Source organism: Ambystoma mexicanum, chromosome 4p (assembly GCF_040938575.1).
Source record: "Ambystoma mexicanum isolate Mex_15411 chromosome 4p, UKY_AmexF1_1, whole genome shotgun sequence".
Lineage (NCBI taxonomy): Eukaryota > Metazoa > Chordata > Amphibia > Caudata > Ambystomatidae > Ambystoma > Ambystoma mexicanum.
In genome coordinates, this window is record NC_090927.1 from 366,156,021 (window position 1) to 366,178,270 (window position 22,250).

A 22,250-nucleotide genomic window follows, 5' to 3' on the forward strand; every position below is an offset into this window, starting at 1 on the left:
AGCTATCATTGGATTTGTTTCTAGTTCCCAATAGTCGCAAGAGCAAACATTGTGGAGTTGAATGAATTTGAAAAAGTAGGAGCCCACGTTTCTTCAACAGGGTTCATTTAAACGATGTCAAACTCAACTCAGGACATATATATTTTATTGGTGTGGACGGCTTAAGTTTAAGAATCTTTCTCCAGAATTGTCCTTCTACAACATCTAACCATGACAGATCTTTCATCACCAATCCTTCCAACCCATACAATATAGGCGGACAATATCATTGTTTGTAGAGTATTATGATTCTCTCAAACGTAAACTCCATTGTTTCTCTAGCAAGTTTTGAAATTACTTGAGTCAATCTTGGGGCTTTTATTTTCTTGTTATCTACTATGTTTTTATATGCAGCATTAATACTCACATCAAGACCAAGGTATGGATAACTTTCAACATATTCTATTTTACCCAGGGCAGTGCTAAAATCAGGATGTGAAGCCTTCTTTGATGAAAAGGTCATTATTTTGGTTTTTCCCATATTTATGTTTAATTTGTTCTCTGCTGCATACTTAGACAGGGCTGCAAACCTATTTTTAATGCCGAGATATGTACAGTTCAACAAGACTAAATCATCTGCAACAGTAGGTAATAAAGTAGGTAATAAATAATCAAGCAGACCAGCCATAAATAGATTATAAAGGAGCGCTGCCATGGTACAACCCTGTCGCACACCTCTATACATCGGTATCAAAGCTGTAGTGCTGCCATCTGATGAGAGTCGTACCCATGCTTGTGTATTGTGGTGCAAACTTTTCAAAATATTAACCAACCAGAGTGGGCAACCCCAATTCTTAGGTTTACTGGAGAGTCTTTGGCGATCTACACTGTCAAAAGCAGTGGAAAAGTCGATAAACACTACATATAGTGTTATTCCAGCTGCATGACGTGTTTCTGCAATGATGGAATCTAACATTCTGAGGTTATGAGTTGTGCCAGACCCAGCTCTAAACCCTGTTTGGGTAAAATGTAATATGTTTTCCTTATTTGCCCACTTCTGTAATATTTGGCAAACAATTGATGAGAATAATTTTCCCGAGACGTAACGAGAGTAATCTATATTCTCTGGCATACTTCTTGCTCCTTTTTTGTACACTGGAAGGATTATAGCTTGACGCCATGTCTCAGGTATATATTGAATTTGGTACACCTTGTTAAATAACACACATTGGGCCTCATTACAAGGTTGGCGGTAAGGCAAAAACAATGGCGGATGGTAATACCGGCATCGCTTACCGCTCCGGTGTATTCTGACCCAGCAACCAGTTATTAGCGGCACCCTAAATAACGGTGCCGCTAATACTGGCATGGGCACGTACACGCGCCCCTTCGGGGAAAAAAATACCGGCATGCCGGTAATAGGGGGACATCCCAAACCACGCGGACATTCAAATACCGGCATCGCGAACCCGGTAATCACGGGCTGCACGATGCCGGCCATACAGGCATCGTGGACCACCCGCAAACAGCAATCAGGAAACAAGCCAACTGCCACAGGTGCACACAATCCCCACAGGTGGAGTCAATAGAGGCTGGGCCAGTATAAAATGAGCACACCCACACACCACACCCCTTCCAACACCAAAATGCCACCACAAGCTGTTGCAATCATGGAGCTGGAGGACATGCCAATACTGCTACAACTACAGCAACAACACCAACTACAACAACAACTACAGCAGCAACAACAGGCAGCACAGAGGAGATGCAGGAGGAGAAGGAGGGTGAGACAGGCCCAGCAAATACCACCAGCGCAGCCAACAGTGCCTTGTGGGCAGCCACCAATCCCTCGCACCAGACCCAGCCCATTCAACCTAACCCCTGAGCAGATCCACACCCTGTAGCGGTTGGACTAGGACACCATCACCACCATAGTGGACATGATACACAACAACATAGGCAGCCTCATAGAAATACTCACTGCCACCCCCCCCACTACTAAAGGTGGTGTTGTGCTCCACTTCCTGGCCACAGGCACCTATCAACACACAGTGGGGCAGCTGCATGGCATTTCACAACCACTTTTTTCACGCATGTTGAACCAAGTGCTGGATGCCCTCCTGAAACACGCAAGCACCCACATATCCCTACTACAGACTGCTCAGGAGATAGCCGACACCAAAGTAGGCTTCGATGCACTGGCAGGCATGCCCAATTGTGTTGGTGCCCTGGACTGTACCCATGTTGAATTGGTAGTCCCCATGGAGGCGGTGTACCGCAATCGCAAGCAATACCACTCCATCAATGTGCAGATGGCATGTGACTCCAGCAAGATAAATCACACATTGCTGTGCCCAATATCCCGGATCAACACATGATGCCATGGTACAACGCAACTCCACCCTACCCCGTCACATGGAGCGACATGCTGGACCACGTGCCTGGCTGCTTGGTGAGTTGCACAACTGGACCATGGCAGTGCTTTGGGGTACTGATGTGTAGGGATGCATACTCCACCTGTTTGGGAAAGTGGGGGGGCATACTCCACCTGGGTGGCAATTGTCGGTGATTGGAGAATGCATGCAGAGCTAAACACTCCAGACCTGAACCTCCCAAAACGGAACATGACACATCACTGGCACAAATTAAACAAATAATGCATATCGATGACAACAAGTAAGAGGCACAACCAGGCCACCATGGTGATGGAAAGCAATGCATGACTGTACAGGATGGCAACTGTGCCAATGTGGCTAGTGTGACCATGCATAGTGTAGAATTTACTGCTTGAATGGGAGGTTAAACATTGTCGTACTACCACAGTACATCCGCCTCAGCATGCATGATTACACCCTGCATCATCTATTGAGCGCCATCCAGACTACCACACCTCATAGCAGTATAGTATGCATTGTGGTAACATCCCTGCATATGTAAAGGGACATGTGCTTGTCCACACCGCATAGGTGCGGCCATCACTGTGCTTCCTGAAGGTGGCAGCTCTGACTGACACAACCCCATTCGTATCCACCTGCAGGTGATGGAGGACCTCCCTTGACGCCGTGGCTACCTACCCCTGTGCGGAACCCACAGAACAGCCATGAAGAGGAGTACATTAGTGAACACACCCGTACGCGTGTTGTGATTGAGCAGACCTTTGGCCTGTTGAATGTGCGTTTCCATTGCCTATTCCGGTCTTGTAGGGCACTCCTCTATGGGCCTGAGTAGGCGGCAAAGAACACCATGGCCTGTGTCATGCTGCACAACATGTGAGCCCAGGGAAATGTCCCACTGCCACCTGACATTTACATGCATGCACTGGGTGAGGACGATGAGGATGTAGACGGAGGTGAAGTAGCCCCCCTGCCACTACATGATGCATGGGATGGCCATGCAGTACGCCATGCACAGATCCACGAATACTCCCGACCCACAGGGACTATGAAAGCCATGTGTCAGTCCGACATTGGGCCAATGTGGACATGTACACAGGGAATGTTGGGAGTTGGGCACTGAACACCGTAACACATTAAATGGATGCAAACGAAAATAACAATGTCCAGCCATGGATTTTTCTTATCACAGCATGTGTATTATTTCCAACAGCAAAAATTGTGGCAACTCCCCCCTCCCTAACCCCCACAACAAACTCCCAGACCCCCCCAACAAACTCCCAAACCCCCCAACCAACACTGATACCCCCAATAGACTCCACAAGATGCACCCCTTCACCCTCTACCATGTGTCCCACTCCCATTGTCCGCCCACACTACTTCCGGGACATCTTCCTGTCCCGAGGTGGCATTTCAGTGTGCCTTGCACTCCTACGTGTCTGGCGCACTGGGCTGGTGGGGACAGATGAAGCTGGTGTGGAGGTTGAAGGTGAGTCGGTGGCAGGTTCCACACCTCCTGCAAGACGTGGCCGCTGCATATGTAGCAGCATGGAAGTCAGCACCTGTGTCACCACCCCCAGGCAGTCCCTCATGAGCACAGCCAATGCATTAACAGCGGCTGTGTTGGCTGCGATGGCCGCTGTGGTCCCCCCAATTGCTGTGGCAATACCCCTCCTGGTTTCCTCTCCGTCTGCTATGTACTGGCAGAGTAGATCTGACATGGCCTCCTGTCGGGCCTCCACCGTCGCCACTCATGTTTCCAGGGTGTTGGAGGGAGATGGAGTGGTGGGTTGTGCAGTCACGGGACAGCATTTTCGGGACTGTACTCCTCAGAGGTCGGTAGGTCGCAGTCACGGAGGCAGGGATCAGCTTCGCTGCAGGTGGGTGAGTGCAGGTTTAGGGGCGAGGGGGTGGGCACGGGGCTCGGGGTGGGTGGATATGTCACCCCTGTGACTCCCTCCGGCTCCACAATGGCATCCATTTCATCCACAGTGGAGGCGTGTGCTTCCAGGGACTCCCCTTTGACAGGTGTGGGGGTGGCCTGCTGGGTCTGTAGTGTGTCAGGCACACTGGCAGCCGGTGTTGCTGGCTGTGTTCCAGCTCGCACAGGCACACTGGCAGTGGCTGTGGCCTGCTTGCCTCCAGCAGAGGTGGTGGTGGTGGTGGTAGCCCTCTTTTTAGGGTGTGAGGTGGATGCCCTTGCGGTGGTCTCTTGGCTCGCATCTTCCTCATCGGTGCCTGTGGGGTAAAAGAGATGCAGGGCATCAGTGATGTTGTGACATGGCAGAGGCATAACGATGGTGCTGTTCATTATTCATTTGATCATGTATTCATGTCTTACAGCTGTGTCACGCAGGGTATTCTGAGGGGGCATGTTAGCATTCACTGCATGGCAGGTGGCATGCCGTTGATTTGGGGTTTGTATGATGTATTCCATGGGCAAGGTCCAGGTGTGTTGGCTTTGTGTTGGTTATGGGATTGGCACTTAGCATGCATTTCAGTGTGGCAGAGTTTGGCCCGCCATCTGGACTTGTATATGGTCATGTGGGTGTTGGGACATGTATTGCCTTGCCTAGACTCTCTACCACATCACTTGTGCTACGTCATGGGATATGCAGGGTCACTCACCTCCTTCCGCGGTTGATGCCGCACCCATCTCCATCTCGCCAAATCCCTCGATGGACTCAGGACTGATGAAACTGCTAGCCGTCTCCTCCCAGGGCATCAATTTGGCAGGGGAGTGGGCACCCCCGCCTGTGGCCATGGCCTCCGTCCGATTGTTGGACAATATATTGTGTACCCTCAACCGGAGGTCATCCCACCGCTTCCTGCATCCCTTCACACTGCACGGGGTGGTACCTACGGCTGATACCTTGCGGGCTACCTCCTGCCAGATTTGCCTCTTTTGTTGCTGCACCTCCCGCTTCTTGTCGTGGGATTGGATTATGTCTGCATGTGCAGCTAGACTGTCCGCTAACATAGTCAGCTCTGCGTCTGAGTAACGCTGTTTCCGCAGCCGGGGGGTCGTCTTCCGGGTGGCCTTGGACATCCTCAGGGTTTTCCAACACAGCACGACACGAAAAGACTTGTGGTTAGGGAGGATGGCAATGGATTGTGTTTTTAAAGATGGCCGCCGGCCCATTTCCCGTTCCTGCACGATGACGTCATTTCCGGGTCCGGTTTTGCGAACCTGGTATTAGCATGGTGGTATTACCGGGCCGGTATTTAGGGGTTGCTCTGAGGTGGTGCCGGTATCGGCGGGTCCCATGATGCCGCTATCAGGGGGTTGGAGAGCCTTTTTCTCGGCATGCCGGTATTACCATTACCGGCATGGGGGTTCGCGCGTGCTCGCGCACTCGTAATCACCCGCTATTAGTGGGTTCATATGAGCACGGACTCGCTCTTACCGGCATGCCGGTAATGAACCCGTTTTTTCCGGGCTACTCATAATGAGGCCCATAGTATCTTACCCTATTGATCTGGGTTTTGTTTAAAAATGGCATTTGCCAGTCCATTGGGTCCTGGTGTTCTGGAGTCTTTCAATGTTAGTATACTGCTTTTCACCATTTCCACACTAAATGTAAGGGGCCAGAATCCAACCATGTATTTTGGTCTAGAATATCGATACAGATTATCGGGTTTCTGCTGCAGTTGGGCAACCCAAGTGTTTTCTCGGATAGGGTTTACTGTAGATTTATTTATATCTCCTTTGGCTATTGTTAATTTGGCCCAAATGGTCTTAGCGTTATTGCTATTAAGGGTTTTAATCATATGTTGCCAATTCTGATTACAAATAGAATGGTCCATCGTTTTAGCCAACATTGACAGTTGACTCCAATTAGTTTCTTTTGTTTAACAAATTAATCAAATGCTAACTCTAATTTATGTAGCATCCGCAGTTTTTTACGCATTACGTGTTTTGAATCCCTAATCACTCTATCATATTTATACAGGATTTTATTACATACCACCTGCATTTGTTTGTTAATAGCACCAGACTTCTTAGACATGTTGTAAAACATCCTTTCATTTTCATCTACAGTCAGGTACACCATTTTACTCATTATATCTTCATAAGAGTTACCAATCATCTTATTGATCTTCACTAAATTGGATCCAGTCCATCGTACTGCATTACCCGCATGATTCGCACTTATGTTTTTGCAACCACTCGGGTGGCTCTCCTGCGAGTGAATATTTATTTCAAGTGCTAGTATATCATGATCACTGTGTACAGTGGGCATAATCTGAAGGCTTTTTATTTTTTCTAAGCACACATTGTTGACAAATAGATAGTCTAGCGTAGCGACACTCCAGTTTCCTCTCCATGTGTAGGTGTGTCGCCCGCTGTCCTACCATTCAGCATCCAAAGGTCCCATTGATTTAAAAACATTAACCATTGGGTGCCCTTGGGATTACCTTTACCCTGTAACATGATGCTTCTTTTCCTAACATTTTCATACTCTGCCCATTCTACATTATCTATGCATCTTGCATTTAGATCACCACCCACTATTACCAATTGTGAGTTTAGGGATACATTTATTGAGGACAAATTACTCTCAATTCCACCATATAAGTCTTCTAAATGTTCCATACTGGGTGGGGCATACACGTTTATCAAGAGCAGCTACCAGGATAAGTCAGGGTGTTTTGTTCTATCTCAACCACAAGGAGACTTTTATTTATAGAGTCGGATGATACTCGTTTTGAACCAAATGTTTGTTTCACCCCTATTGCTAAGCCTCCATATGGTATGCCTTTCTTACCCTTAGTGGCTAATTCTTGGTATATATTGTAGCCTTTTATAATTATTGGACAGTCTACCCATAATTCTTGCAGCATGAAAATATGAAATGATTGTCATTGATTCACTGAGTGGACCTCATTTAATATATGAGTGTAGCCTCCAGTGTTCCAACTGGCTATTCGTAATGGTTAGTTTGATATCAGTATATCATCTCTCAATATCACATTCATATCAATCGTATTCAATGTCAGTGATTGGTATCTTGGGGCTCCACTTTGATTTTTGGTTTCATCTTCTTGTCTACTATGGGCCACTTGTTCTTTACACACAGTGAGTCAAAGCCACTCATTTAGGGACTCACGTCCCTAAATTAGGGACTTCACTGACTTCACTCACTTGGCCCACAAGAGTGATACTGCAATGGGGATATAAAGCGGACCAGGACCCAATTAGTAGTGCTTTTTAGAGAGTTTTATCTGGGCAATATCTTTACTTGTTATTGGGGCTAGTCCTGGTATCATCGACCAGAGTCGCAGTAAAGTTGTCTGATTTAAAAACAGACTTGCATCAGAGGTGGCGATTTCATCCAATCTCACTGACAGACCAAGTTTCATTGGTGCTTGTTTCTTATATTGTACTGTTGGGTTCACATGTTTCAAGATCCACGATTGTGGAATATTTTCATTGCAAGACTTGCTCCCACGTTTAGCTCCTCTAGGCACAACTGTCAAACGGTCTGAAAATTGTTGGACCTTAGAAACCCATCTAGATTTATTTAAGTTCTTATTCTGACCAGTGCTAGGCTCAGCAAAGGCGTCTGTGTTTTTGTCACTTCTCCCATGTGGTAGTAGATCCTTTGGCAGTGTAACATAATTACTCTTTTTTACAGCTATAGTTAGTGGTCCCTGTGGGTGACTTCCATTCGGCCCATAATTTTGGAAATGTACCCATCTATCCATGAGCCATTTAAACTGGCTTTTCTCCTGGTTCAATACATTTGTGGTCCAGAGATTACCCTTGAAATACTTCGATTTTGGGCAGTTTGTTTTATTTCCAAATGTATGTGTCCTTCTCTTCTGGGCTTAGTTCATTTTAATTCTTGTTGGTGAATAATAGTACTTTGCTGTTCATTGTTAGATGCCATAATTGGAGAGGACGCCTCCATCATAGAAATCTCTGCACATAGTGCATCAATGGCATCTTCCTCCGACACTGCCACAATATTGACTGAGTCTTGCATTTCCTATGGGTTGTTAGTATCGTCTAACTCAATTATGTTGTCTTCTTGTTTTCTTGATCAATCTTGTATTTGTTGTTTTATTTTTACTGTTCTAACAGTGTCTATCCCTTCATTAAGTATGGTCTTATTGATGGAGTTCAAAGGAGGGACCAATGCAGCTAGCTGTGATTTAACTCACATGGTGTCATCTTTATTGATTACCAATTTGGTCACCAGTGAGTATAGTCGTTGCTGATCCGAGGCCATTGCAGAACATAGGCTAAACAGTGCTTCTATTTTGTTGGAAAGTGTGTGTAAGATGTCTGGTATCCCACCGGTCTCGTGGGTAGTAGACAACTCTCTATATTCACACTCGGTCTCTTTTTGGTCTCTAGAAATGTTTTGTTGTGTTTCAGGCAATTTAAGTTTTCTAGATTAGTAGTAGCAGATAGGTTGCTATACTGGCTGTCTCTTTTGGGTATTATGAAGCACGCATTAATTGAATTTCTACTGATAGTATTGCATAATTTTAATAGTAATCCGTTGCTGTCGAGTGAGCAATCATTTAGTGAGAAATGGTCTTGAATGCCTTCAATATTATCGGCCGCTTCTTCCTTTTTTTGAGTCTTGTGTCCGATGAGTAGTCAACTCTTCTGTCAATTCAGGTATCTGTACTTTCCGATTTCCTACTCCTCTTAGGTTGTTGCAGTTCCGAGTTTACCGTGCTACCGCAACATTCTTTCTTCCCTCTTTTCCTTCTGGGACCATCTCGTGATATTTTATTTTTACCATGGGGAGTGCGGGTTCTTTTCCCTTTGATATCCAATTGACTTCTTAGACCAGTTCGATTTGGTGAAGTTAATAGTTGAAATTACAGTGTTTAGCTGTTATGTCAAAACAGGTGAATGAATATGGCTCTGTATATGATTTACTTTAGAAATAATTAAAATATTGTGTTCACTGCTGTAAGGAACATTAAAATCTTTCATGAATTATAGGTTGTGCAAGTATAGCAGTGTTTTTGGAACAGTTAGTGCTCACAGAGCTTACCGAGCCAGCAGGTTGCATAATTTTGTCTTTTCAGGTGTTTTGTGTGTTATATCCATCATCCGTGAAATAAGTAAAGTCCTTTGGTTTCGGGCACTTTTCACATCCTCCTGACTCCGAACACCGAACACTCTCGTACTCCCACAAAGCTTTGCTTTGACCCAAGGGTTTTAACCCGTGCAAGAGCGAGCGAGGGGATGCAAAAGTACTTCACCAGCTGGAATCACCAGTAAGCGGGTCACAACACCGAACACTCTCGCACTACCCTATTGGAGTGGGTTATGTATGTACAGGAAACCTCTAAGCTTTCAGAGAAATCTGGGCGTATTAACACTCATTGCTGCACTATCCAGTTAAAGACCTAACAATCAGGTAAAGTCAACAGTATTTTTTCAGCAAAGTCAATGTTGTTATAATAACCCTTCTATCACTATATCAGCTGTTGAAAATGCTCCATAGTCAAATACTAGAGTGCACACCGTATTCAGAGATATGCACCATGTATTTATTTATTTATTTATTACATTTGTTATACGCCCAGACTCTGAGGTATCACAGTGAAGTTACAGACAATTTTATATAATTATACAATTTTCACAAATCACAGTTGCATTGGGTTAGGATAAGGTGCAGAAGAATAGACATGCAAAAGCAACATACAGTCAACATACAGTCAAAATTATATTGGCAGCGGGGCAGATGATTTCGGCAGTATTGGGTGAGTTAAAATTGGTTGAAAAGCCACATTTTTAGAGATTTTTTGAATCGTTAGAAGGAATCTTCCTTTTTGATGTTTATCCGGAGGGCGTTCCAATGTTTAGGAGCTAGGACTTTGAAGCTACTGCCCCCAGCTCTCGAACATTTGTAGCATGGAATTTCCAGGAGTGAGTTAGAATTGGATCTAAAGGTTCTGGTGGCGTTTTTTTTTTGTGTGACTACATTGTTGATGTATTTAGGGGCTTTGTTGTTGATACATTTATGTGTGATACAAAGCGTTTTGTAGAAGATTCTCGCTTTTTTGGGCAGCCAATGGTTTTTTCTCCTAATGTGAGAGATATGATCAGATATTTTTATTCCAAGTTTTGCACAACCGGCTTTGTTCTACATAAATTGGAGTTTAATGATGTTGGGATTGGACGTGCCTAGAAGGAGTACATTGCAGTAGTCCAACTTTGACAGTGTTAAGGCTCTTGCTAGGGTGACACAGTTTTTGGGAGTAAGGAGTTTCCGGCTTAGGGAGATAAGCTTAGCCAGTAAAGCAGTGGCTGCGGAGAGGGCGTTTATTTGTTTTGTCATGGTTAGATTGGCGTCTAGGTAAACGACAATGGTTTTCACTTGTATGGAAACTGGTATTATGGTACCATCAATGTTGAATGCGACAAAGTCAGGCTGTACTGTGGCAATTTTAGTTGGGGATCCAACTATAAATAACCCTGTTTTTCATCATTGAGATAGAGGCTATTGTAGGCCATCCAGTTTTGTATTAGTGCATAGATTAATCAGTAAGGTGTCTTGCTCGTAATTGCCTGATAGGGGGATGAGGATCTGAGTATCATCTGCGAAGTTAGTGTAGATGACAACCATTGCATCGAGAGCTGCAAATAATAGTTTTGTATAGGCATTGTAGAGGTTGGGTCAAAGTCAAGAACCTTGGGGAATGCCTATGGGAACTGGTAAAGGGTCAGCCGACTCTTTACCTATAGAGATACGTGAAGTTCTCTCAGCTAGGAAGGATTTTACCCATTGGGTTGCATCCTTGGAGAAGTTAAAGTCTTTGTTTAGAGTGGCAGACAATTTGTCATGATCTACTAAGTCGAAGGCCGCAGAGAGGTCTAACAACATAAGTTGGAAAGGTTTACCAGCCACTCTCGTGGAATCCATCTAGATTTTCAAGTCATGGAGTGCTGTTTCCGTACTATGGTTTGAGCGATATCCGGATTGCTGAGCGCCTAAGAAGTGGTATTGCTCTAAGTGGTTTTGGAATTGGGTGTATGCTATTTTATCTATTACTTCTAAAAGAAACGGGACTGTTGTTATTGGTCGGAAGTTGGTGGGGATTGAAGGGTCAAGTGTTGGCTTTTTCAGAAGAGGAGTGACCTAAGCTTCTTTGATACTAGCAGGGACTGTGTTGGAGTGGAATGAGGCATTGATGAAATTAGTGATAATCGGTGTCAGCATGGGAGCGCAAAGTTTTACTAGATGGGCTGGGAATTTCTCTCCTTTGCAGTTTGAGCCTTTTAATTTAATTATGGTGTCCAGCACAATTTCTTGTGTGACAGTAAAACCTGCTTTACTCTATACTTTACCAGTAAAACTGTACTTAATTCGTGTGAGAACCTGTATGATTAATTATCTATATTTGCAAATTTGCATTCAGACTGTCTGTGAACCTGCTGTACCTGAACTTCATGAGAAATACTGCATTTAGGTTGTGTGAGAACCTTTTGATTTTATCCTATGTGCAAAAGTTGCATTTAGACTGCCTGTGAACCTGCTTTACCTGAACTTCATGAGAAATACTGCATTTAGGTTGTGTGAGAACCTGTTGATTTTATCCTATGTGCAAAAGTTGCATTTTGACGGCCTGTGAACCTGCTTTACCTGAACTACATGAGAAACACTGCATTTAGGCTGTGTGAGAACCTGATGATTTTATCCTATGTGCAAAAGTTGCATTTAGGCTGCCCGAGAACCTGCTCCACCTTAAACCTCCCAAGAAACACTGCATTTAGATTGTGTGAGAACATGCCAATTTTATCTAGATGTGCAAGGCTGCATTTAGACTGCCCGAGAATTTGCTATACTTTGGTCCATACTAGTATGATTGCACCTAGATTAGAGGAGAACCTGTTCAATTATTGCCAGAACAGCAAACATTGTATTCAGAGTGCTTGAGTACCGAGCCTACTCTGGCCCTTAGCAGCAAGTCAGAACTAGAATATATGTGACCTGCCAGCTAGTCGACCCCCTAGGTCACCGGATGCTCACCTTATTTTTGCCTTATCTGACATGTCCTACTCTGGTTAGCAATACCCCCTGCTCACTAGACAACTACCATGTATCTGCCTCTTCTCTACACGGTCCTACTTAGAACTATACTCAACTTGATTACCCTACAAGACTTCAATATGCCTCAGCAACTGAAACAATTACCATTGTCAAGAGCACCCTTTGAGTTCCCTAACATGGCCACCGAACCATGCAGCCTCCAACTAAGAAACCTTAAACTCTGCGCTAGACTCCCAAGAATCTACGATCCTCTAACTAATGCCCATACCACCACCAACTGCCCAAGGGGTACTCTGCCCACCCACAAGAACAATAATGTCCAAAACCAACACCCACTTCAGCTCAACTGTAGACTCTTTAGAGACACCACCTCCTCCTCCAATGGCAAATACAAAGTTCAATCGCCATCCGAGCCACCCACCCAACTGGGAATAAATGGCACTTTAATAAATGCCCGTTCCTTGGTAGCTCATTCCACAGAGATCTCTGATTTAATCCAAAATGATAACATAGACCTCCTAGCCATTACTGAATCCTGGCTTCAACCTGCAGCTGGCCCAGCAATTATGCTTGCCACTCCAGACAACTACACTCTCTTAAGACTGGATCGTACCACATCAAGAGGTGGAGGCCTTGCCATAATTGTTAAAAAAAAGCCTAACTTTAAGACTCCTCACACACCAAAATACTAAATCTTGTGAATCTCTCACAGCCAAACTCACTATCGCCAACAATCAAACCATCACCATCCATGTAATATACCGACCTCCAGGCCCTCTAGGTTCCTTTGAGGAAGATCTCATGAACCTACTATCCGACAACTCTAAAAACTCCTCACAATGCATTATACTAGGAGACTTTAACCTCGGACATAGCGACCCCCTAGATTTGAATGCTGCACTAATTAACAATTCCCTCGAGGAACTAGGATTCATCCAAAAGATCACAGAACATACGCACACTAAAGGAAGGACCTTAGACTGGTTCGCTGAACACAATGGCCATATATCCATCACCTCAATAAGGCCCCGGCCCTGGTCGGACCACTACCTGATCTCCTTCAACATAGAAGCTAGCCTCCCCATGATTACTGGTAAGACAGCTCCAGCCGCACCCACCAGAAATAAAAGAAATATTACTCTGGAAAACCTCATCCCCCTCATCCTCCATATCCTAAATTCTATCCCAGACCTAACTGACCCAGCTACCATGGTACAGTTGTACAATGAAGTGATGCTCGCATAACTTGACACCATTGCACCACTGAAGGTCAGCAAGAGCAAACCTCGTCAACACCTAAAGTCGTGGATCACACCCCACCTGAAAGCCATAAGACAAGAAAAACGTCTCAGTGAAAAAAATCTGGCGATCAGACCCTTCAGACCTTAACAAAAATAACTTGACCAAACTATCCACCCTCTACAAGAAGGAAATTATCCTAGCCAAACAAACCTCTTACAACACCCGCATCTCCCAAGCCAAATCCAATACCAAAGAATTATTTGCTATCCTAAAAGAAGTAGAATCCCCTATTCAAGCTCCTGACTCCTGTATGAAGGATAAAAACTGTTGCACGAATATGCAGAATGCTCTGGCCAACAAGATATCAATGCACCAGGTGAAAATTAATAATAAAAAAGATACCATTGCTACTACTAAGACTGACAACCATGAGAATACCACCAAGACTGACACTAACCCCACATCTCCACTGCAACCTATCCCTACCCCTCCCACACTACCCACCTCCAGCTTCCACTTTTGCAAAGTATCCACCAAAGAAGTGGAGAAAGTTATTCTCTCCATCAAACCGTCCAACTGCCACGGCGACCCATGTCCAGCCCAATTTATAAAAGACGCTGCCCGCGAACTCTCCACGTTCATTACCAAACTTATAAATGGCTCATTCACCTCAGGCACCATACCCTGCAACTTGAAACACTCCTGGGTCCTCCCCCTCCTTAAAAAACAAACTCTTGACCCTAATATCCCTACCAACTACCGTCCCATAACCACAGTGCCATTCCTCCTCAAAATTCTGGATAAAGTAGCTTACCTACAAATTCAGCACCACCTGGAACAAAATCACCTCCTAGGTGTTCGCCAATCTGGATTCAGACCCCAGCATGGTACTGAGACTGCTCTCTTAGACCTTAAGGCACAAATAGACACACTGAGAGACAAAGGCAGTACAGCACTTCTATTACTCCTTGAGCTATTGGCAGCATTCGACTTGGTAGACCACACAATACTCTGCAACCATCTAGTCTCCGCAGTCTGCTTCTCCCAGGAAGCAGTCACATGGATCCAGTCCTTCCTAGATAACAGGACAATGTGAGTCTTCTCGCCCATAGCAGCAGCGGATTCTACACCTATCTCATGCGGTGTACCCCAAGGTTCCTGCGTCTCCCCTACTCTGTACAATGTCTTCACAAAGCCCCTTTTCGATGATCTAGATGATCTAGGTATCACCTACACTAATTATGCTGATGATACACAGATCCTCATCCCGTTGACGGGAGATTATGACAAGGATTTGGCCTTTGTAAACAGAGTCTACCTAATCATCCAGGCATGGATGGCCTCTCATGGTCTAGCCTGAATGATGACAAAACAGAACTCCTCATCCTAGGTACACCATCCAACATTAAGAAACTAGGTCCTAACTATGCCTCATTCGCAATCGACAACAAAAATATCACTGTGGCCAAGGTAGTCAAAACACTTGGTTTCCACTTAGATTCCACGCTCTCCTTTGGCAATCAAGTTAATACTTTGGCCTCAGCCACCTCCTATACTTGCAAGCTAATCAGAGCAGCCAAGCCCTTCCTCTCGCCTAATAACTGTATCATACTACCGCGAGCCTTAATTTTATCTAAATTGGATTATTGCAACGCTTTATATATTGGCAGCAATAAACACATCATCTAAAAAATTCAAATTCTTCAAAACAATGCCTTGAGAGCTGCCCTAAATTTCCCTAAAAAGGCCCGTAAATCGGATCTTAGGAGATCAGTCAACTGGCTATCTACTAAAGACAAAATCCTCCTCAAAACTGCATCCCTGACACACAAATGCCTCAACCATGCAGCCCCACATTACCTCTCAGACAGATTTAATAGACAAACAGCCTCCCGCCCACTAAGAACGTCAACTCCAACCTCCTACTAGTACCTAGATTTAGGCTCACCAAGTCCGGTGGGAGCAGCTTCCCTGTTAAAGCAGCTCAATATTGGAACTCCCGCCCTCCTGCATTAAGGGAAGAATTACCCTACCTACAATTCCGAGCTAGCTTGATCCACTGGCTAAAGGAACAGGACGTCTGACCAGACTATACATGTATCTATCCTGCACCCATTGTATGTAAGAGTCCATACTGCCTTACTATACTTAGGAATGTCTTACAGATCCATGTCACAAGCGGTATACTTTCTTTCTGCCTGCCCATTGTAGCATCTATACAGTGCTGTAACTCAACTGTATCTATCCTTGTACACTTGTAACTGCCGTAATATATTTATGTATGTCTCACAGATCTATGCCACACATTGTACACTCTCTTTTTGCCTGCCTATTGTGTCATCTATACAGCATTGTAACCATAGCTGTACCTATACTTGTACACTTGTAACCTAAGTTTAACAACCCTCTTATGCTATCGCGCCCAAATACCCCTGGGTCTGGTGCACAATATAAATAATAAAAACAAACAAACAGGGGTGAAGTGGAATGGCTTGTAGTGGTTGTCATGGGTTGGTTCTCTGTGAGGGTAGGTGCAGTTTTGCTTTCTAAGACTTGTCTTATATTAACTATTTTCGTTTGGAGAAGTAACATTTTGGATGCTAATGCGTTTTGGATTGTGTTGTACCAAATGTTGCTGGTGTTCACAGTTGAGGTGTCTGCATGCATTTTATAGTTCTCTAAGTATAGTGAACAGTTCCTTCGAGTTGGAAGAGGCCTTACTGATGCGTAAATTGAAGGCATGCGCTTTGTGGGTTATTATGGCTGTTTTATATGCTTTGTTAGCTTCATTGAATGCTTTGGCTGAGTCTGACGTATTGGTGTTTTTTGTGGATATGCTTTAGTGATCTTTTCATCCGTCTCAGAATAACTAGTTAATTGTTAAACCAGAAGCTTGAATGTTTATTGGCACAACGGGTTTTGGTTGTGACAGGAGCTAATAAGTCGATAGTGGTTAAGAGGCATTTTTGGTAGTACTCTGCCAGGCAACTGGGGTTGCTACTCTTAGGTGTGCTAGATGCAAGTTTGTTCTTTAAGGCTACAGAGACGTTCTCTGCTGTGAGTTTTTTTAATATTTCTGGTTTCCTAGGTGGCAAGTTTGGTTGATGCAGTGGGGTCAATAGCTGTGGCGTTAATGGAGAAGTTAATGATATGGTGGTCAGACCAGTCGAGTGGTTGGACAAAGCCAATGGAAATTTGAGTGTTCAGGGTGAGGATCCAATCAAGTACTCTCCCTTTGTTGTGGGTGGGGGTATTGACTTTCTGTAAGAAGTTCATATCTTGCAGGGCTGAGTGAAATGCTGTAGCTTTCTGATCCAAAGGGTCCTTGTAGCCTAGGTTCAGGTCTCCAAGAATGATGCATTTGGTGTTAGGTTTGATGATGGGTGTGAGTAGTAGTGGGATCTCTCTCTCAGGATAAGTGTTTTTGTTTGGTGATCTGTATACAATGAGGAGATTGATAGTGATTTTGGGGTTAGAGGCACGTTTGGCTAGAAGGAGTTCACATCCCTGTGTTTCCTCAAGGTGGCAAGCTCTAACTTGCAGGGTGGATTTGGCTATTATGGCAACACCACCTCCTTGTGTACTGGTTCTATCAGTTATGAGGATATTACATTCTGGGGGAATGGCAATGGCAAGTAGAGGACCAGAGGCTGCATGTAGCCAGGTTTCTGTTACGACTAGGATATCTAGTTGTTGGTCAATGATGAGGTCATATATTTCTATGGCATGAGCTCCGAGTGAACGTGCCATGATTAGCGCACCTTTAATGTTGGGGATGGGATCTGCGTGTGCAGCGTCACCTAGTGTTGAGGACGGTTGAGCGTTAGTGTCTTTATTCATGTTGCTTGGTGTTATAGGTGGCACTTTAGATTGGTGGGCTCTATATGTGGCATCTCTTTTGGTGGATCCGGTAATGGTTGATAATGGCTTTGTATTCCGATGAATGAATTTAGTCCTAGACCTAAGCCTGTTATATCTGTCGATGCTCTGGATGGGGGTTCTGTTGTTGGTAATTACTTCAGTAGGGGTGTAACTAGAGGTTGTTTGATAGGCGGTTGGGGCCAGCCGAGGATTAGTATTGACTTTGGAGCGGCTGCTGGTCTCTTGTTTGATCTGGGGTGGAAATGGTAATCTGACGGGTAGGAATGGGGTAGGGCAGGGGATGGGGTGGAGGCGTGGGCAGCCAAGTCTGGATAAGCCATTTTCATGCGTGATGAATATCCCTCCTGAGCAGGGTGTGGCATTGTGTATAACAAAGAATGGGAACATGATAGCTGTGAGAAAGCCTAGCTAGGTAACAGTGCTAGTACTTGAGTGTCTTAATTTGGGTAATCTTACTTGGATGAACTAGCACGCGGCAAGTTATACAGTATAATGCTGAGCCATGAGTAAATGTACCATGCAAGATAGTGCAATATAGCCTTTAACAATTTTGTCAAAACGTGTGCGATTCGAACCATGCTTATATTGCAATATTTAATGACTTACTTTGTTCGTCCTCCACCACCGAATACTACCAAACACTTCTGCCACACTTCAGCTAATGGGTATAGGTGAACCGTGCATGTAGGTGGCTTAATTTGGTGGGTGTACAGGAGGTGGGAATGGTGGGTGTAGGTGTCCTATGCTTGTTAGTGGCTCAGATGCGTGGGTGTACAGGGAGTAGAAATAGTGGGTGTGGGTGCACTGTGCATGTGGGTGGCTTGGTTTGGTGGTGGTACAGGTGATGGGAATAGTGGATATAGGTGCACTGTGCATGTGGGTGGCATAATTTGGTGGGTGTACAGGAGGTGGGAATAGTGGACGTAGGTGCCCTTTGCATGTGGGTGGCTGAGTTTCGTGGGTGTATGGGAAGTAGGAATAGTGGGTGTGGGTGCACTGTGCATGTGGGTGGCTGAATTTGGTGGGTGTACAGGGAGTGGGAATGGTGGGTGTAGGTGCCGTTTGCATGTGGGTGGCTTAATTTGGTGTATCTACAGGGGCTGGTAATGGTTGGTGTAGGTGCCCCTTGCATGTGGGTGGCTTAGGTTGGTGGGTGTTCCGAGAGTAGGAATGGTGGGTGTAGGTGCACGCTGCATTTGGGGAGAGAAGATTTTTTTTATGAGTGGGGTTGTTGATGGCTGGTATGAGTGTAGCTCTTGGTCGTTGCTTGTGGGTTCTCGCCTTGCTATTTGTGGTTGCATCTGGTGTAACGGCTCGAAATGTGCGCAAAACGGTAGGTTCAGGTGGCTCCTGGGTTTGCACTAGGGGCGTGTTGTGGGCATGTCTGGTGCAATCCTATTTTCTTTGCACTGTTCATCCCTACTTGCGCTTATTTGTGTAATTCTCCTTCTCGCACAATGCATTTGTGCTGGCCAATCCTAGCACACGTTCTTACATTTTTGAGCAAACGTAGTGCTTTTTTCTGTAAATCAGGCCCTAAATCTATTTGAACTCAAAGAAAGCAGAGAGCTCTTCTCTATTGCAGATAATAGTGTGTTAAGGGGTCAGACTAAAAGAACAATACGAGATACACCCATAAAGCAATGCTAGCCTTTCTTTCATGTATACCGCCGTGGTGTAATGTTGACGTTTTGAATTAACTGACATTTTGCAAGCTTTCGTCAGTCAAATTCTGTGAAAGGGAAAAAGTATGCAAATACAACCTGTGGTCCAAAAATATAGAACATTTTCACATGTATGCTTTGAGCACAGAACAGATTAAAATGTGCTTTCTGTTATGTGAACAAAAGGCAAACGTAGCTGTAATTCATTAAATGAGTCCGAAGAAAAGTCTCTGGGGCAAAAAAACAAGCCTAAAAAAATAAGTGAGCATTTGTGTGGAACGGAAAGTGTGAGAAAGTTGTTCTGTGTTCACATCCAATGTGGCACTTAGACCGCCCTAGAAAATGGATGGAAATCCTAACAGCACAGCTACTGCAATGCATTCACTCACAGATAAGGCAACATGACAGTACAAACAAATAACCATATATTTCGGCTCAAAGTGATTGCCAAGAATCTGATAATTGATGGAAGATTGGACCTTGTGTTTGTGACTACCAGGCTTTTCATGTCTAAGCGAGTCCCAAAGTACCCATGGCGCAATCAGATCATAGGGTCATCAGCTGGACTTCTGCTCGTCGGGGGTCCGTACATGGCTTTTTTTACAAATTTTCGTACTCTTTCCATGACAAAAAATCACAATTCAGTCATGTGCACTTATAGTGCTCAGGCTCCTCTGGGACAATAAGGCACTTTTTGGTGGACGAGATGTATGTAAGGGTGCAGTAGCAAGGGAAAGATGGAAGTTAGTGCTGTATTCAGGGGGGAGCCTCCTCTACCTTGCCCCTCCAGTACGATTTTAGCCCGATTTTATGAAGTCTATTTATTAGAGAAATACACCTTGCTATGCGTATCTCTTACTCTAATTACATTTAGGAAATGCAATGGCCCTCATTACAACCCTGGCGCTAAACCATGGTGCTATTAGCACCATGGTTGATGCCGGTGTTGTAACAAGTCCGCCATGGTGGAATGGGGAAATACCGCCCCATTCCAAGGTTGGCGGGGTGGTATTTCCCCATTTCACCATGGCCCTTCCCCATTCCCATTTTCGCCCCACAGGGCTCAATGGGACTGGGGAAGGCGCTAAGTACGGTACCGCAAATTGCGGTACCGTAATTAGCACCGAGGTCCCTTTGCGGCACCCTACTTTAACGGCTGGTAAAACCAGCCGTTAAGGTCGGGTCCCGCAAAGGGACCTCGTAATCAGGCGTTAAGGGTTTAACGGCGCCGACACCTTTTACGGCGCTGTTAAACCTTTAACGCCAGGGTTGTAATGACCCCCAATGTCTATTTCCTTTTCTAGATTTTCCTTTTTATTATGAAGGCAATCATATAACTCATACAAAAGCACAATAACTGGATAACTAGAGGAAATAAGAACCCAAGCATATAACTATGCACTAATTAATACATTCATTATTGCGCTTTTACCCCATTTCAGAATCACCACCATAGTGGTCTCAAGTGCCTATCCTTGTCAGAGCTCTGGGTCGTATTGCGTTCCCATCCTGGGATCACCAGTCTGCTGGAGGAAAAGGGAAGTGAGAGAAGGAAGATGGGGGAGACAGGAAAGAAGAGAGAGTTGGAGCAGAGAACGGAATGAAGCTGTAATTGAGTGAGCATGTGAATGCAAAGGACGTAAATATTAATATGGGGATGTATTTCATGGATGCCTAAGGTGCCCAAGAGGTGCTGGGGGTATTCTGAGGATAATATAAGCCAACCAATAACTGCTTTTCACCAACCCTGTAATGCAGAAATATGCATGAATGTCCCTGAACATCCGAGATGTTTGCAGACTTAGTAGAAGACAAATCATCAGATGTTTGGCTTTTTATGGCCATACCCCATCCCATCCTCATCAACCCTCAACTACCCAGAGATTATTTCATTTGTTTGACAAGTGCAATGTTGTGTTTTTTAATATGTTTTTACCGCGATGTCCGCAGACTATAGGCACTGTTCGCGAAATCCAGCATGGCATCGATTGCAAAGGTTTTGATGCACCTCACGTTTTTAATTGACCAATCAGTGGGCGCATGCGATGTCTGCTTACATCCCCGCCAGGCCTTGATTGGTCTAGAGGTGTCTGCGTACCCCAAATCAGGAAATTAGTCTGTAGACCGGACCCAGATATCACACATTTTGTTTTGCCCTAGTTTTTGGCCATTTCTTTATAAAACTACTGGACCGATTTACTCCACGTTTACAAAAGCACGCTTTCGGGACCAAGCCCCCGCTCCTAGCGTAATTTTGGTAATCATTCATCCAGCAGTTTGGGCTGTAGGCACAAGCTTTTTTTTCCATTGCGTCTGGGAGGATTTCCACAAATGTTGGGACCACCTTATAACTTTGCCCCTGGACAAAATTGAACCACACTTCACAAAAGCATTCTGAGGGGGCCATATCCTTTTTTTGCAATGTTTGGTGAGGATTCGTCCGGGGGGCAAAGTTATAAGGCACCCAAAAAAGGGCTCTTTCTATGAGTTGAACAACTCAACCATAACAACTGTGCTGCTACCACAGGCCCTGTAAATTATGAATTCATGTATACACAAATTTTCTTACTCTTCTACCTTTAAGTGTTTTCATTATCTTTTATGAAACTTAATGGTGTATTGATTTAATTGCATATTACAATGTGATAATGTCGTTGTTTATATTATGTTACAACTGGCAATGATTAATTCAAGTTAAAATGGGCTTCATTTAAATGTTCACTATTACTGACATCACTAAAAATGTTATGGCCTGGCGAAGAACCAGTTGCTCAATATGCGTGTTGGTAGATGCTAGAACTCATCAAACAGAAGAACAAAAGCCAGGGGGAGTTGCATTAGGGCCCGGGATTTCACAATTATGAGTAGGGTTCATGTTAAGGAGTGGTCTCTGATGGATGGCTCTGACTGTATTGTCATTGGTTGCGGACACAGTAATTTACCATCTTTTTTGAGATGTTGTAATTCACTGGGAAGGCTATTACTCACCACGAGTTTAAGAATTGTTATTGACTGATTTGTTTGGTTTTGTTTTATTTTGATGGCTGTCCTTGTGTTTTGTGTTA